The sequence below is a fragment of the Elgaria multicarinata genome, chromosome 8, assembly GCF_023053635.1.
Source record: "Elgaria multicarinata webbii isolate HBS135686 ecotype San Diego chromosome 8, rElgMul1.1.pri, whole genome shotgun sequence".
NCBI lineage: Eukaryota > Metazoa > Chordata > Lepidosauria > Squamata > Anguidae > Elgaria > Elgaria multicarinata.
In genome coordinates this window covers 11,868,939-11,887,657 of record NC_086178.1, presented here as the reverse complement: position 1 = coordinate 11,887,657, position 18,719 = coordinate 11,868,939, and the positions used below count along the sequence as shown (strand labels likewise).

Genomic DNA, 18,719 nt, shown 5'->3' with positions numbered 1-18,719 from the left:
GCCTGGGCCCGCAATTTTTGTGAAATGCCAGCAGTGGCCCTGTATTCACTACTCCCGGGTTATATAGAATGCCGTCGTGGTCAGCAACGCTGACAGCAGGGCTCCTGCGTGTGTCCCAGAAGATAAAGGCTTTAGGAGCTGCTGCGTTGCAGCTTGCTTCGCTAATAATAACAGCCTCACGTATCCCTATCCGGCTGCCTGCCTGATGGAGCCACCTGTTATCATGAGCCTGAGAGCAGCACTTGGGTTGGTTTCAGCCATCCTTGCATGCCAGCTCCCGGGCAGGTTTTGCACACGGTATTAGGACGGCAGAGGAAGAACGCCTTCCCTTGCGTGTGGCTGCACGCACGCACACTCAGCAGTCTTTTCGGAATATATACCCTTTCCCCACTGATCTATCCCTATTAGATCACGCTTGCAGATAACTCCAAATAAAAGGAAGGACTTCTTCACACAGCCCATAGTTAAATTATGGAACTCACTAACACAAGGTGTAGCGATGGCCAACAATTTGGGGGGCTTTAAAAGGGGGTTGGATAAATTCCTGGAGGCCGTCGATGGCTACCAGCCCTGATGGTTATGTGCTATCTCCAGTATCCAAGGCAGAAGCCTGTGTGCACCAGTTGCTGGGGAACATGGGTGGGAGAGCGGTGTTGCACTCATGTCCTGCTTTGTTGGTCCCTGGTTGGCCGCTGTGTGAATAGCCAACCCTTGGTCTGATCCAGCATGGCTGTTCTTATGTTCTCATGTTCTTACTTTTATTAGCCTATGCTCACTCACACATGCCTACTTTATGCTAGAGATTGATAATAGCATTTTCAGAGACCGATTGAAAAGTGATCACTCAAAAGTTAAACTGTGTTTGCCTCTGGGCACAGTGTGTGTGTGTGTGTGTGTGTGTGTGTGTGTGTGTGTGTGTGTCTGCCTGCCTGCCTGCCTGCCTGCCTGCCTGCCTGCCTGCCTGCCTTCAAACCCTTTTGACAAGAGGTGGTAGCAGACCAAAAGAAATTTGGGTTCACATCGCAAAAAGAGAAAAGCTCTTGCAAATCACTTTCAGCTCTCTTAAAAGCCACTGTCTTGTCTCTAGCCTGTCGGCTGAAGTAAATGAGCTACAGAATCCAAGAAGATGTATTCGTGGTCTTGTTGGGATTGTACAACTTCACAAAAAGGGAGAGAAGTCTCAGGATGCTATAAAAAAGTTTCGGCTTCTTGTTTTTTAAGCCTGCTTCAGGCGGCTGTATAAGTACATACAAAAAGCAAGAATAATAAACTTTTCTATTGCATCCTGTGACTCTTTTCCCTTTTGGGGTACATGTTGGATGCTCACCCGCCCTGCATTCCCTTTGTATCACTTCAGCCTATGAACATAAGAAGAACCTTGCTAGATCAGACCAAGGCCATGGCTAGACGGGGCGATATCCCGGGGATTGCCCTGGGATCATCTCTGTGCATTCACATGACGCACAGCGGATCTCGGAGGCAGGGAGGAGTGATCTCTCCATTTCCCGGGGATATCGCCCTACGCTTCTGTTGCAGTTTGTTCCGGCTCCTTGTGAGTAACCGCGAGGAGCCAGAAGCCGGGAATGGGGTGCAAAACTCCTCAGGAGCTCTGTGCCCATTGTGGGGGAGCGGGAGCAGGCTTTTTTAAAAAACAAAAACGTCACATTTTGCATAGGAGAACTCCTGCGCTCTTTCTCGAATAAAATAAAAATAACAAAATGGCGGGCACGATGTTTTCTTCCTCCTGGGACGTTGTGCACTGCATGTAGACTGAGGGGGGGGTGATCTCGTGATCATAAAACCATGAGATCATTCCTCTCAAACCCCCTCGTCTAGCCATGGCCCAAGAGTCTATCTAGTTCAGCATTGTGTTCACACAGTGGCCGAGCAGCCGCTTGTGGGAAGCCCAAAAGCAAGTCATGAGGGCAATGGCACCATCCCGTTCATGTTCCCCAGAAACGGGAATACAGAGGTATACTGCCTGTGACGCTGGAAGTCACATGCAGTCATTATGACTGATAGAGTTATCCTCCATGAATTTGTCTAGTCCCCCTTTAAAGCTGCCCAGTGCTTGTTCGTTCTCTCTCTCTCTCTCTCTCTCTCTCTCTCACACACACACACACACACACACACCACCACCACCACCACCTGAAGTGGTACAGTCCAGCCATTGAATGCATCACGTGAGACCCTTAATGGGGTAGCTCAGCTTTTAGGCATCCTAGTTAAATTCCACCCAAATGCTGCTTCACAAAAGCCGCTAACTAAGCACAGAGGTCCCCAGGTGGTTTGGCTTCCTGGAAGCAATCGCACCGGTGGAATAATGTATGAATGAATGGAGACGAAAGAACATCTTACGATACTATCTGCAAACAATACAACACGTGACGGAACATTCGCTGTAAGCCAAATCCAGGGACAAAAGGTAGCAAAATTCCTGCACAAAGCACCATTTGCTATAGGTAGTCATTGCAACGAGATGGGGTTCCTTTAGTTTTTGCAGAAGCCCTGGGCCAAAACAGACTTTGCGCGGAGATAGAGAATGTTTGTGGGGGAAAGAAGGAAGGAAGGAAGGAAGGGTGAATCAAGCCAGGATTTCCTTCCAAGAAGAGACTACATCTGGCCGAGTGAGTCTCCCTCCCATGCAAGGGACACTGCGTTCCTAACGGACGAGCCGTTAATTTTCTAGAGTGCTGCCATCATACCCAAAAGGTGCCAACAATTTCTGCAGAAATAACATCCTTCCTCTTCACCCTTCTACTGTAAGAGAAGAAGAAGAAGAAGAAGAAGAAGAAGAAGAAGAAGAAGAAGAGGAGGAGGAGGAGGAGGAGGAGGAGGAGGAGGAGGAGGAGGAGGAGGAGGAGGAGGAGGAGTCAAAGTTTTAACCGGAGACCTGGCATCATTCCAGGGTGGGGGCTGTAATAATTGCCCTTCCCGGATCAGCATCACAGATTTCTGAGCAGATGGACAGGATGAAAGACAGCCCTGAGGGCCAAGTCCTGCAAAAATCTCAACAGTGCCAAAAGCAAGGGTGACAATGTGGCCTTTTGCCTTCCAGAAATAGATGTAATGAGAAGGGGGAGGGGGAGAAAAGGCCTGCCTCATCATCCTGGGCACAGACAGGAAGATATGGAGCCCCACATTTCCAGGGGCAGGGGCTGGTCCAAAGGCTTAATGCAGGGCTGCAGTGTTTAAATCAATTAAACAGTGTTGTTGTTGTTGTTGTTTTAAAAAGGGGGGGGAATGTTTACCTTACACTGCAATGTAAGAACCTGATTAATGGGCTTGTAGTTTCTTTTTTCTTTTCTTTTTAAAAGGAACATCATTATGTTTAATATGCCAAGGGTGACCGTATGGAAAGGAGGACAGGGCTCCTGCTAGCTTTTATTAGCCAAGAGGGGCAAGGATCCAATACGGAGGTGGTTGCACAAATCTGTCCAAGCACCTTGTCAATGTCCTCAAGCTGCACCAACTGAAACTCATCCAAGAAAACTGGACAAGGCTGTGCTCTGGATATCTCGTCTGATTCACCTGCTATAACTCTGGAGTCCAAGTCCTAGCAGATGCAGGAGATGCAGAAATAGAGGCCTTCAAGAGGCAGCTGGACAAGCATCTGTCAGGGATGCTTTAGGGTGGATTCCTGCACTGAGCAGGGGGTTGGACTCGATGGCCTTATAGGCCCCTTCCAACTCTGCTATTCTAGGATTCTATGAGTCTATGGTTTTATTCCGGAAGTGCCTAGCAAATAGATTACAGTGGGCCTCAGAAGGTTCTCTGGTCTCCTTGGGGCCAACATGCAATAGCCCCCGGACAACTCTGAAAAGCTCTTCTGGGCAGCAGATTGATATTTCTATAGTGGCAGCAAAGTATTGGTTTTTTTTTGTTGTTGTTGTTGTTTTGCTGCCCTCACTGTCCTCTTGACCAGATCCAAAAGAGGGCAGGGCTCCTGCAGCTTTAACTGTTGTGATGAAGAGGGAATTTCACCAGATGCTACATGCCTACAAATGACACCTGCTGAAATTCCCTTTTCTATACAACTGTTAAAGATACAGGAGCCCTGTGCTCCTTTCCATAGGGTCACCCTAAATATGCCTCCTCATTGTTATTATTTTTAAAAATGCAGGTTGAAATCCTGCACCTTCAAAGAGATATTTCCCCCATCTCTGACATCCAGGAGAGTATACTTTATTTTGGTTTTACATGATATTTTTAAACTTGTTAAGCGTTATATTACGTTTTGATTTGTTGCATTTTATTTATTTATTTATTTACTGATTGATTAAAACATTTATAACCCACACTACATCATTGGGATCTCAAGGTGGTGTCCAGATAAAATTAATTCAAACAGTATGAAACAATAAATAATGTGCAAAGCCAAAAACATATCAAACCATTAACCATGGTTTTAATTGCAAACTGCCCAGAAAGCCTCGGCTGTTGAGCAGTATAAAAATAAATTACTTTTAAAATGGCTCCAGTTCAAACAACATATAGCATGCATCATTTTTTAAAAAAAAAAATGCTTTCAGGTCAATTGTTTTTACTCATGTACATTTAATCGATCAGTCAATCATTAACATTTCTTCGACTGCGTGAAAGCCTGGACATCCTACCCAAGACTTCCCTTTCAGCCTCAGAACACAGTCCTAGGAAGAGTTGGTTCAATTGAAGAAACCTTGAACACTCTTTAACTTGTGGTCTGACCTCCCGAAAGCCAATTCACAAGTTCTGAGAGCGGCGTGGGAGCACTTGGCCGATGGTCTTGAGTCATGCCACTCCGGTGAGCTGGCAAGGAGCACCCAAGTGGGTGGCTGAATGATGTGGTTCTTTCCCACACCCTGCTGGCACGGGGGGGGGGGGGGCGGCAACCACATCATTTGGCTGCATGAACAGTGTCAAGTATAAGAGTTCTGCAATGCCGAGAAGCCCTGCAGGCTGTAAGTAGATTTAATTAAAACTAGTTTAGAATGTCAGAATCTGAGCAGGCTTATCTCTGTCCGGGTTCTCGGGGGAAGTATAGAAGAGAGAGGTTTTGTCGTCCCACCCTCCCCTTTAGCCTTGGGGCTATAATGCTTCTGTGAGAACTTGATAGAGTGTTTAAAGGGGGGGCTTGTTGAAAGAGTCACTCAGATTATAGCATCGTCTTGGTGGGCCCTGTTTGGACACGGGCATGATTTACAAACCGAGCCTCGTATGTCAAGTGGTTTTGAACAGGCCTAAAACACCTCCCTTTATAAGCTAGAGCAAAGGTGAGTAGCCTTTGCTAAGATCATCTTTCAACTCATGGCTTGAAAATAATCTCTCTCTGTTTGGATCCATCGTCATTTAAGACTTCAAAAGCACTCTGCGCATAGATTCTCTTCTATTTGAACTTTGGATTTCTAAGTACTGTGAGGCTTTTCATAGACTTGAACTCACATTTGCTGTAGATTTATTTATTTATTTATTTATTTATTTATTTAATTACATTTATATACCGCCCCACAGCCGAAGCTCTCTGGGCGGTTTACAACATTTAAAAATAGTAAACATTAAAAGTATACAATTTTTTAAAAAAAAACACACATAAAAAACAATATAAAAACAACAGTATCCATTTAAAAACAATTGTGGGGTCCATTAAAAACAAACTTAACGTTGTTAAATGCTGTTAAAATGCTGTTAAAAATGCCTGGGAGAAGAGAAAAGTCTTGACCTGGCGCCGAAAAGATAACAATGTTGGCGCCAGGCGAGCCTCATCGGGGAGATAATTCCACAGTCGGGGGGCAACCACTGAAAAGGCCCTCTCCCTTGTTGCCATCCTCCGAGCTTCCCTCGGAGTAGGCACTCGGAGGAGGACCTTAGATGTTGAGCGCAGTGTACGGGTAGGTTCATTGTAGATTGTGTGTTTGTGGTCAGCTCAGCATCACGGCAGGCTGGGATTTGACTGATGGACTTTTCCTCCGCCAGACTCAGGTGGCAGGGAGTTCCTGATGCTAAAGTATATGCACAGAAGTTCTTGTGCCTGAGATTTTTACCTTCCCTGTGATTGAGAGCTCCATCCACGCCGGGAGTTAACACGCTCCCTACCTCACTTCTCCGCCTGTGTTTTCCTTCCTCGAGTTACTTCCTCTTTCAAGAAGAGGAAGTACAGAATGAGCACGAGGCCCATTGAGTCCGCTGTTCTAATGGCGCTGCTTCTCCTGTACACAGCAGGAGAGAGCAGCGATGACGAGTTTAAAAAAAACATGAGACTTAAAGAGGGTGGTTTTTTTGTTGCTCGTGGAAGGCCAGAAGGGGTGGAAGGCGCGCGGGAGGCAGACGACATCATGGGAGGGACCTGAGCAAACTCCGTGAGTGCCCAGTAATGAGCGTGCAATAAAACGCTCATGGGATGGAGCTTTGAGTGTCAGTTTGCCAGCACGCGAGTATGCTGGGGATGGGGGACCGGGGGGGGGGAGGGGGGACAGGAATCCACCACAAACAGCACTGAGAGCTGCAATGGATCAGTTCTCAGGCAACTAGCTGCTGCACCGTTCCACTCATAATGCATTCATCTGGCATGAGAGAGAAGAACTAAACAGGAGTGATCGTGTAGAGATGTATACCATTTCCATTAAAGCTATGGGAACAAACAAAAAATCCAGATTCTTTTCTGGATTTTTTTTTGTGGGGGGAGGATTTTGGGGGGAAATGGGGGGGAAATGCACTAAGTGTTTTTGTCTGTTGTTCATCACTCTTTGCCGTTCTAGTCACTCTGTTACTTTAGGAGCATAAAATGCGTTATGTTTTGCTCATTAGCATTGAAAACATTTTTAAAAATTAAAAGGAAACTCAATGATTAAATTTGTCACTGTTGTCTGAATAAACCTTTCAAATTTAAGGAACCAAACATGATAGTTTTTTTAAGTAAACCAAGTTAAACATCATACAGGGACTGCTTGTTGAAGTCCCTAAAAAACGTCTGAATCACCCTAAAAACTAGAAGAAGCAGGAAGGGCTCAGGGCAGAAGGCCAAAATAGTTCAATTTTTCAGAAAACAACAACACTAAAAGTCCTTCGGGGAAATTGGAGGGAAAACAGGGAGTGGGGAGGGGTCCTGATCCCCCCCCCAACTTTTTCCCAGCCTTTCACATCTCTATGGAAGAGCTTTAAAATGTTTTTTACACTGAAGTAACAGTTCATTAGGCTAACACAGCTAAAAAACCATAATTTTTAAATGAACAGAACCCCTTTGTCTGCTAGACCAGGCCTATATCCCTGGATTGTCCTGGGATCATCCCTGTGCATCCAAATGGATTCCAAGAGCAGGCAGTGATGACCCCTCCATTTGCCTGGGATAATCCTTAGGTCTAGCTAAGGCCTGAGTGTGGCTTTTGGCAGCCAGGGATGTCAGACTGAATGATGGCTGGCTGCATTTCCACTTCCTTCCTTCCCTCCCGCAAAAAAGTCTTTCCTATCCAGACGGCAGCTCCTATTGCAAGGCAGAGCTTTAAAAACTTCATAGCACTTAGCACAGATGCAGTGCTTTAGAAAATGCCCAAATGCTCAAAGCACAGTTCTATGTACATTATTTCACAACAGCCCTTTAAGGTAGCCAGTGATTATTATTCCCAACTTAAAAATGGGGAGGAAGGTTGACCTGGAGAAACAAAAGAGGCTGGCTTAAGGCTCCCCAATGACTCAACGGCGGAAGCAACATTTGAACCAGGGACATCCTGTCTGATGGAGAGCCCTTCATCGGTGGCTCTTTCCAGAGCTAGAGATGAAAATGTAGAACTGGGTCTTGTGGGAGAAATCTGCATACCTGCCAGAACTTGGGGAAACACCAGCATAAGAAAGATCCATAGTATGGACTTCATCCACATGGCCTATATCTTTAACAGTTGCATAGAAAAGGGAATTTCAGCAGGTGTCATTTGTATCCATGCAGCACCTGGTGAAATTCCCTCTTCATCACAACAGTTAAAGCTGCAGCAGCCCTGCTCTCTTTTGCATCTGGTCACTCTAGAATAGCTCCTGCAGCTTTAACTACTGTGAAGAAGAGGGAATTTCACCAGGTGCTGCCTGCCTACAAATGACACCTGCTGAGATTCCCTTTTCAATGCATCTGTTAAAGATACAGGAGCCCCGTTTTCCTTTCCATACGGTCACTCTATCCAAGAGGAAAAAGCCACGTCCTTCACGGAACTGGCGTCTGAACTGAACAGTTTTATGTCAATGCTCTGGCAGATTGGGAAAATGACAGACTGAGCAGAAAGCTTTGGCAAAAGACAGAGGAAGTCAGCATAACTGGTTCCTCTGTTCCATAGGGGATGCTAAAAAAAAAATCAATGAAAAGCAGGAATGTGTGTTTTTCTATACCCTCTGTGGGAAAGAAAGGTTATGCGGGAGGCTGGGGAAAGCATGCTCTTTGGCTGCTGAGGGGAGACCATCAATTATTTCAGCGTGTGGTTTTTATGATTTTTTTCCATGCCTGTAGAGGGTTGCTTTCGTAGTTTTGATTCTCAGGGCACCCTCCTATCAACTCGCCCCCAGTCTTGCCAAGGAGAAGAAAGACGCCCCTCCCTCTCCCGAAGGAGCCCACGATTTCCCATGTCACCCCAAAAGCCCACCATTTCCCACAAGAGGCAAGAAGTGAAGCCTAAAAAGGAGGAGGAACATCTCAGCGCATGCGATGCCCGCGAAAGCACATAAGAGGCCGTGCCGCTGATTGCTAGGGGAACAGCATTGCTATCCACACCAACACCGCTGCAGGGACGCACGGCGGCTGTGAGCCGGAGCCGGAGGACTCTGTGATGGCAGAATGGGCTGTTTCGACTCCCCCATGATTAAAGGGTTGAGTGGTACATGTGGGCAAATTATGGGGCAGAGCCCACGCGGCCTTTGCAGCACCTCAAAGGGGGAAGATTTCGCCGGTGTTCAGGAGCAGCAGGGTCTAAACGCCACACAAAGACTCAAAAAGCTCCACCGGGCAGAATATGGGATATAACCTCTGCCGGGTAAGGTAAAACTCTACGCAATCGAGGCTGGTAGCTCCGATCTCAATGAGGCAATGAATCTGCTCCGGGTTTCATTCAGAACCAGTCAGAACTCTAAAAGGAGAGTTCTCACTGAAACCCAGAGCAGATTCACTGCCTCACTGACATTAGAGCCACCAGCCTCCACTGACCCTACCCCTGCCTGTACTTGTTTCTCTCCCTCTCCCCTTATTTTTTGATCTCTGAGGTCCACACATGCTCTGATCACCTCTTTTCTTGTTCTCCAGCTGTTTCCCAGTTTTCTTGTTATGCTGCTCCCTATGACAGTGCTATAAACATGTTTCTTGATTTGCAGAATAACTTCCTCCTCCACCCCTGCACACACACACACACACACCCCTATCTTTTTTATTCTACCATGAGGCCCACTTGAACAACGGCCAATGACTACGCCAGGACCTATTTGGGTCTCTCCCTACACCCCTGTTTGATGTGAGGGCAGGGAGAGAAACAATCCCTCTGTGCTTGTTTTAAGCCAGGGGGCAGCCTTATGGATGCTGCCAGAGCAGGCTGTTGCTTCCGGTAGGGTGACCACGTGGAAAGGAGAACTGGTCTCCTATATCTTTAACAGTTGAGCTTTGAAATAAAGATGTTTTTCTTTTCTTTTCTTTTGCATCCTGAGAACCTGTTTTTCCCTTTTTTCTGTCCTGACTTGGATGCTCTTCCCCTGGCTGGTTTTTTTCTTCCTTTGCTGAGCAACAACCAACACAGCTACACCATACATATCTTCCACCCACCCAGCCACCCCACTTTCTGGAGCTTTTTGCTAGTTTGTACAGATTGAGCAGGTGGGAAGCAAGCTGGCCCACACGCACACACAGCGCGGGTTCTAAAGCAGCAGCACCATATGAAATGGAGGACAGGGCTCCTGCATCTTTAACAGTTGCATAGAAAAGGGAATTTCAGCAGATGTCATTTGTACGCGTGCAGCACCTGGTAAAATTCCCTCTTCATCACAGCAGTTAAAGCTGCAGGAGCCCTGCCCTCTTTTCTATCTGATCATTCTAGTATAGCTCGTGCAGCTTGAAGACAATAATATTAGCATGCACTATTACTAAGGAGAAAAGGTGAGTTGGTGCAGGGGGCTTTCAACCAGGTGAAAAATTGCAGATTTCATAAACACATGGCTGCTAGCTTTCTCTCTGTTTTCCAAAAGTACTGGCTATAGCACTTTTGGAGGTAAAGGTGGATGGAGAGTGAGATTCCTTCCACAGTAGAGACTTTTATAGTTGGAATTAAAAGAATAGTTCCACAGAGCACTCAATATATTACCCTGCAGTCATCATTGTCCCCACCCTGGCCAAGATCTTGATGTTTACTCAGAAGTAAGGGCCTTCCAAATGTTTGTTAGAACTTTCCTGTTTGCAAGCGTTTCCCATTTTATTGCTTCCAATTGATCAGGACTGGGCTATCAGCAAGAAATAGCCCCTCTTAATTTCCCCTAATATTTGTTTCTGTTCCTGCAGGGAAGAAGGAAGGCTTAATTTATTATTTCGTATCATTTTATTTTATTTTTATGCCAGGAAACCAATAAATCTCATCCCCCATTGCTATGACCCTCTGCCCTCAGATTTTCCAGTTTGCAGCAAAAAATTATGATGAGGACGAAGCACAGGCTACCTCCTTTGGAAAGGGACAGTCAGTGTTTTAATTAGGGCCCTCCCTGCCAAAGGACACAGACCTGGCATTGTCCTCTGACTCAGAGGATGAGTCCCTGGCAAAACCGCCATCTCCCTAGCCTTGCTCCGTCTACAAAGTCTCAGGCTACAAAATCAAGCGAGGTTCTTTTAACAGCTCAATAAGCTCCTCCAGGAGGGGCAGAACTGGCCACAGTACAGGTCTTGCCACCCTACAAAAGGCTTTAGTTGGCTTTAGCTCCCTGCTGAGACAACATCTTCCTATTGTGGTAGTAGGAGAGAGTTCCAGGTGCAGGAGCTATCCACTTGGTGCTATCCAAGTGTTGTAAACTGCCCAGAGAGCTTCGGCTGGGGGGCGGTATATAAATGTAATAAAATAAATAAATAAATAAATAAAATCCAAGGTCCTATTTTCTTCTTGTCTTGTTCTTATTGCTCTTAGATGCTATCAGCATCCCCCCGAGATCCTCAAAGGTTCATAGAAGGGGACACCCACACCCACCCGTGGGAACAGAAAGGAATACTGAAGCAATGGGGAGAAATTGTTTGATGGGCAAATAGGCAATTCATCACTAATCCCCTAGTTGTAGTTAACAGGGAAACAACGAAATGGGCAGGACCTGCAAAGAGGAAACTTAATTAAAGGTACAGGAGACCTGAAAAGCCTCAATAGCTACACTGGACAGGCTGGCAATATAATCGTATTTTATTGGCAAACATGCACAGCTGGGGGTGGGGATGGACACAGAAAATGCTAGATTGGTAATAAAATCACCTGAAAGCTCAGTAACAAGTAAATGAACAAATGATGGCAAGTTTGGAAGGAAAGGATTAGTATAGAAGCAACTTCAGAGTCACAGAGATGTAGGACATTATAACAGATAATACTAAAACTTTCATACATTTCTAGTAGTCTCTCTTCCCAATGGGCCTGTTCCGACAACACAGTGAGCCATGGTTAGTCTTTTGCAGCAAATGGTTCACACAACATGCTAAGCCGTGTTTAGCTCAGAATGCTTAACCACTGCGGTTTAGCGGATCATCTGAACAGGATCAATGGCTGAAGGTGCAAACAAGCCAAATGCCCAACGAAGCCAACAGTGTGCTGGGTTAGACAGACCCTTGATCTAACTGGCAAGATGGTGCTCATGAGCTTGGGCAGCACCAAAAGCCTATCTGAGCCTTCCCCAACCTGATGCCCTCCAGATGTTCTAGAGACTACAGTGCCCAGCCTTCCTGACTATCCTAGCTAGGACTGATGGGAGTTGAAGTCCTAGACTTTTATTTATTTATTTATTTATTTATTTATTTATTTATTTATTTTATTATTGCATTTATACCCCGCCTTTTTTCCTGCAAGGAACCCAAGGCAGCATACATAATTCCCCTCCTCCTCTCCATGTTATCCTCACGAGAACAACCCTGTGAGGTGGGCTGGGCTGAGAGTCTGTGACTGGCCCAAAGTCGCCCAGTGGGTTTCCATGGCTGAGTGGGGACTCGAACCCGGACGCTGGCCTATCTCAAGGAGCAAAACCCCACCTCGGGATTTGTGGGTTGGGGATGAGGGTCCGCCACGTGCTTGACTTGCAGAAGGTCTCATGTTTGATGCCTGGAATCTCCCCGCAAACAGAATCTCCAGCAGTACACAAATGAAGGCATTGGACTAAGACTGTGAAGGGCCACTTCCAGCCAGATCAGACAGTGCTGTGCTGGATCGATCAATGGCCTGACTCAGGGTGAGGCATTGCCTTCATTTGCCACCAACCCCCGATCGCCTAATGAAGGAACCGTTCCATAATACTAACCTAGGAAACAACCAACTTACATACACATTGCCCTAGGAAGGAAATCACTGGCTGTAATACACCCATGCTGCAAAAGATTATTTCGTTCTGGGAATCCTATCCATTAGGAGGGCACGCAGTAGTCTGCACTGAATCAAAGGAAAGCTGGTAATGGTTTTTCATTTATTTTCTCCATAACAAAATCCAAGACAAAGCAATAACAATGTTCCTTAGAAAAAGAAGCAAATAATTCCACACACATGCCAATAGCGTCTGAGCTGTGAAAGGCAGCGGGTTCTCTCTCAAGCCCACCCACCTTTCAGCTTATCATTGTTCCCACGTTCAATCCATCTGTCTCAAGACTCCTACGCTGAAACACTTGAGTTATAGCTGAGGTGAGCAGATTGACCCGGGGAGTATAACCATGCAGTCTCCTCCCTTCCCTCTCTTTGCACCCCAGGGTCCTTGTAAAAACTATAAAGAAGCTACTTGCTTTTAGCAAGTTTCTAACTCTCATGGTGGCAAAAATAAATCCAAATATGTGATCGACAGTATTACCAGTGTTGTTTTCTGTACTGAACGCGTCAACCTGATGGCTTCTCTGAACTGACATTTCACCTCCTTGACCATTTCCGATTTGGAAAAGAAGCAAGACAAACACCTGAATTCTTATTTCTATCTCCAGAATTCGAGGCAATAAGCCTGTGTGCACCAGTTGCTGGGGAACATGGGTGGGAGGGTGCTGTTGCACCATGTCCTGCTTGTTGGTCCCTGGCCGATGGCTGGTTGGCCACCGTGTGAACAGAGTGCTGGACTAGATGGACCCTTGGTCTGATCCAGCAGGGCCCTTCTGATGTTCTTATGTTCTTATTTTAAAAAATAAGGTGAAAATCTTTATTGCAATTGGAAGTGCTAATGGTGACTCTTTAATTTCTCGTAAGCTGGGAACCCATTTTCCAGGCAAGTCTAAACCAAGGATTCTCAAACCTTTCCCCAAGTCAGGAAGCAAGTGGTTTTGGGATGCCCAAAGTGCAGCTTAGTTTACAGTCTTATGGAGCAAATCCTAATAAACTTGCTTCTCAATTATTGTAATAGAGGGGCTAAGAGACATTGCACAATTTTATGTATGCGACAAAGTAAGTCCTACTGAGTTCAGTGACGCTTACTTCCAATTAAGCATGCATATGTTTCCAGCTCAAGCTGCAAGCCCAAACACATTTACTGGGAAGCAAGCCCCTGTTGAACTCAATGTCACGTCTGAGTGAATTTGTATAACATTGCACAGTAAGCGGCGAAATCAGAAATTCCCTGTTTCAGACAGTGCCTTTGCCACGCATTCAACAGGTGGTCTTTTTCAAACTATACCCCTTCTGTTTCAGACACTGTCACCACCACCACCCTGCCTGATCTGCAGTATGGAGATAATAATACTGGTCCACCTTACAGGGCTGCTGTACAGATTACTCAACCGATGCATGCAAAGTGGTTTGAACACTCCAAATCAGGCTTTCCCAACCTGATGTCCTCCAGGTATTTTGGACTTGGACTCCCATCAGCCCCAGACAGCCTAGCCAAAGGTCAGGAATGCTGGGAATTGTAGTCCAAAAGATCTAGAGGTACCTGTGGTACCTGTGTGATTGAAAAGGAGGGTTGGTGTACTTTGCAACCTCAAGAGGATGCACAAACTCAGAGACTGGGCTGGAGAGGTGTCCATTGGGAGCCCTATCTCATATGAAAGTCTGGGTTTGAACTAGATCGAGGCCCTGAGAATAACAGAAATCATAGAGCCGGTTCCCTATGCATGGCCAAAATGACGTGATCTCTCCACCACTTGACCACTCAGCATGTGCCATGGAGGCAGCTGAAGGTGTGAGCTACCTCCACTGAAAAGTATATTTTGGGTCTGATCTCAGGTGACGTGACAACTTGGCGGTCCGTCTGTGGAGGTTCATAGAAATATTGCTAGCCACCCTCAGGGCTTTTGAGTGCAATGGCAGAAGAGATGGAAGAAGCTAAAGTCTAGTCCCTGGCATATAGGCAGATCCAAAATAACCCAAACCAAAATACTGGTGTATTTCCCTTGGCCATAGAAAAAAAATCACCGTTTTGCATCCAAAGCAAATAGGTGAGAAGTTTTGTCAAGGGGACATCTCTGCTCTGCGATCTTCTATCAGTTGTATACTGCTTTAACTGCAAAAACCCTGGAATCCGTGGTTGGTTCTGAAGTGTTGAACATTCTCTGTTAAAGAGCCTGGCCCCTGCACAAACCGTGGAGATGACTACTAAACTAGGTCAGGGCCACAACCCTATGCACATTTACTAGGGAGTAAATCCCTCTGAAACCAGTAGGATTTTCTTCTGAATGAGCGTGCTTAGGGTAGCACTGTATTTGTATGGGCAGACATGACAGAGGTGTACAAAATGATGCATGTTGTGGAGAATGTGGATAGGGAAACATTTTTCTCCCTCTCTCAAAATACCAGAATCAGGGGTCATCCCATGAAGCTGATCGGTGGGAGATTCAGGACAAATAAAAGGAAGGACTTTTAACGTTAAGACCTTTCTCTTCTCCCAGGCAGTTCACAGCATGTGCTGAGTTTGTTTGTTTGAACTGACCCCAGAATAGCTGTTTTTACAAGGATACTGATGTTTTTATGCTTTTTTATGTTTTTAAACTTTGTATATTTGTTTTTAATGTTGACTGTTTTTAACTTTTGTAATCTGCCCAGAGAGCTTCGGCTATGGGGTGGTATATAAATGCAATAATAAATAAATATATAAATAAATAAATAAATAAATAAATAAATCCACACGACGCTTAGTTAAATTATGGGATTCACTACCACAAGATGTAGTGATGATCACCAATTTGGATGGCTTTAAAAAGGGGTTGGATAAATTCCTGGAGGAGAAGGCTATCAATGGCTACTAACCCTGATGGTGAGGCGCTATCTCCAGTATTCGAGACAAAAGCCTGTGTGCACCAGTTTTGGGGGGACATGGGTGGGAGGGTGCTGTTGCACCACGTCCTGCTTTGTTGACAGCTGGTTGGCCACTGTGTGAACAGAGTGCTGGACTAGATGGACCCTTGATCTGATCCAGGATGTCATTACTTATGGTCTTAAAGGATTGAACAAGTATCGCTTAGGACTAACTCTAGGCATAAGATACTGACCCTCAAGGCGGGGACCTTCTGCTAGAGGCCCTCATTGCTTCCCTTCTGGCCCTAATGACTGAAACTAGCTATGGGCTAACATAATGTCCACAGGAGCTCAGCCACCCCTCCGTCCCATGGCATTATCCCCAAATGCAGGCCACTGCATTAAGGGAACTGGAACAATAGAAACTGCCTTCTACTGAGTCCATCTAGCCCAGTAGTGTTGACACTGACTGGCAGGGGCTCTCCAATATGACAGGCAGGCGTTCTACCTGCCCTACTTAGAGGTGCTGCAGATGATCTACCGCTGAGCTACAGCACTTCGCATACTGGACTCTTGCTTGAATAAGAAGGACAAAAAGAAGGACTCCAATGATGCCGTGGTGCCTCCCAAGGCTTGGTCCTCACAGCCATTTTTAATGGCAGGGCTCAGCTCTGGAACAGGTGGACTGTGGGTGGACAAGAGCATTCCTGAGCACATGCAAAGCATGCTCCCCGACCCCACAGATGATTTTGGCCCAGTCGCTCTCAGCCTATTGGGTTGATAAAAGGGCCATATACATAGTGCTGAGGTCCATGGTGGAATGGGTGAGATGCAAGTGTCATTTTACAAAGTTGGGGAGTGACGTCCAGGCCAGATGGTGGTGTTTCCACCACCCTGGCATCTCTTTCTCTCGGAAGAGAGACGGAGGCCTAGAAGTGAAAAAAGTAGGAGGGGAGAAAGTTAGGAATCTATTCTCCTAAGAAGAACCATACTGGGTCAGGCCAAAGGTCTACCTAGTCCAGGATTCTGTACCCATGGTGGCCAATCAGGTGCCTGCAGAAAGCCCAAAAGCAGGACATGAGCAGAAGAGCACTATCCCTTTCCTGTTCCCCACCACTGGTATACAGAGGCATACTGCTCCTGATACTTGAGGAAATATATAGCCATCAGGACTAGGAGCTATTGATACTTCCCATAAATTGCCTAAGCTGTCAAAGTTGACGGCCATCACTGCATGTCCTGGAAGTGAATTCCATTGTTTAACTATGCACTGTGTGGAGAAGGGCTTCCTTTCGTCTGTTCGGAATCTCCAACCTTTTCGCTTCATGGGACGGCCCTGGTTCTAGCAATGTGAGATTCAAGGATGTGCATTGGCTGTGAACACACAAATCGAGGAAACTTGCCATGAGTGGTGATATTCTGAAGAAGCGGTATGATTTGGGCGGGTGGAAGGGGGGGATGAAGAATACAACATGGCCATGCCAAACAGAGGGTCTTTCTGGAGCCTTCAGCCCAGAAATGCAAGCAGAGGCTGCAGTCAGACAGACACAGACACACTGCAGAAGGATCCGAGATGAGAGAGAGAGAGAGAGAGAGAGAGAGAGAGAGAGAGAGGAAGAAGAAGAAGAAGAAGAAGAAGAAGAAGAAGAAGAAGAAGAAGAAGAAGAAGAAGAAGAAGAAGAAGTGTGATGTTAGTCCACATGGGCTGAGGATTAGGCAATGCAAGTGAACACTATTATACAAGAACATAAGAGTTGCCTTGATGGACCAGGGCAAAGTATTCTTTTACCATCAGCAGCCCGCTGCATGCCCAACAAAGGAGGCATGAATGCAAGAAAACCCTTCTCTCCTGTTGCCTGTTCCTAGAATGTGATATTCATAGAAGAAAGGACCTCTGAACATACTGAGAGGGAGGCATGTGGACATTTGGGTCAAGGATTTCTCTGCTAAAGGGGCATACGGGGCACCCAGCTTCAGAATTCTGTCCCCAAGATGCTCACTTGCCATAGGTTTGATTCTTTTCAGTGCCAGGTGAAGATCATTTTTTAAATTCTCTTGGGTCTTTTAGCTTTAAATACATTAGTATTTTTTCTCTCTCTGCTGCATTATAAAATTGCATTGCTATCCTTTTATAGTTTTGTCTTTTTTTATTGATGGGTCTCAATTTCCTGTTAGAAGCCGAGCTTAGAATCCGCGCTGGATTTTAAAAAACACACGGGACATGAAGTGTTCAAAAGCCTCCATCTGTACACGCCGTTTGCTAGGTTACAGGGCTTCCTCTCCTGCACCCAGAAAACTTTCTGCCAACTGTTTCTTGGACTCCAGGGCACCCTAATCCTAAACACTCTCATTTGACACTGCTTCAGCGACGGACTCGAACTCTGGGCTGAAAACAGCTGCTGCAGCCCAGAGGGATGGCCGGCGTGCCATTGGGAGATGGGGCAGATTCCAAACAGAAGCCCCACTTAATAACCTCACCAGGGCTGGGAGGGACACGCGTCTCCACGGGCGGCGTGAGCCTCCGAGTAGCCTCATCAGTCACCCCATCAAAGGGGTCCTACTCCGCATGGCTCCCAAATGGTGACCTTAAAAATACCCCTCTTTCAAGCAACCCCACTGCTTTGGCTTCGGCTGTCCACTTGGGGAACGGACCTGCCGCCGTGGGCCTCCCTCCAACTTGCACCAAGTCTATGCCGCCGAGCCAGTGGCTCAGAATCCAAAGACCTTCTCTCTTCCCCTGTCCTGATGCCCAGAGAAGGCACCACTGCCTGCCTTGCCATGCAGGAGGAGGGCCAAGCCTGGGCGTTGCTTCTCCCCCACCCCCCCTTCCTGCTTCTGGGATGGGAATTGGGATTGGGACGAGAAAGCGGCCGTGGGGGGGGGGGAGAGAGAAGGGGGGGGGCTAAGGCTGAAGGTCTGCTAAGGAGAGCGGTTCCTTGGCAACAGCCAGTCTGCCCTCGCATGCTAATTGCGCCGGGCTCCGGCCGTGGCTGGCGGCGCGGGGTGCGGGGGGGGGAGGAGGGAGGGAGGGTGAAGGAAGGGGGAGGGAGGTTTCCAAGCTCTGGAGGAAAAACAACCCTCGAACTGCTGGAGGGCTGCGGCGCCAAGCAACCCCTGCGAAGCCAACCGAGCGAGCCATCAACACCTCGGCCGTGATTTCCACGCCGAGCAAGCCAAGGCACCCGGCTCGCCCTTCCTCTGCTTGCTCGTGGAAGCAGGAGAGCGGAGCTGGGCTGGGCTGAGCTGGGCTGCACCCCACCCCTTACATATACACACCCCTCCAGACAGGATCAAGCCCCCACCCCGCCCCACAACACACGCTATAAAGGACACATAAGCTGCTCCCCCCCTTCC

General features: G+C 46.9%; 1 protein-coding gene across 1 annotated transcript in view; it reads right to left on the bottom strand.

Moving 5' to 3' along the window:
• FAM131A (family with sequence similarity 131 member A) overlaps positions 1–18,719 on the bottom strand; it is a 78,293-nt gene that overhangs the window by 59,333 nt on the left and 241 nt on the right. The gene's annotated exons all lie outside the window — the stretch shown is intronic.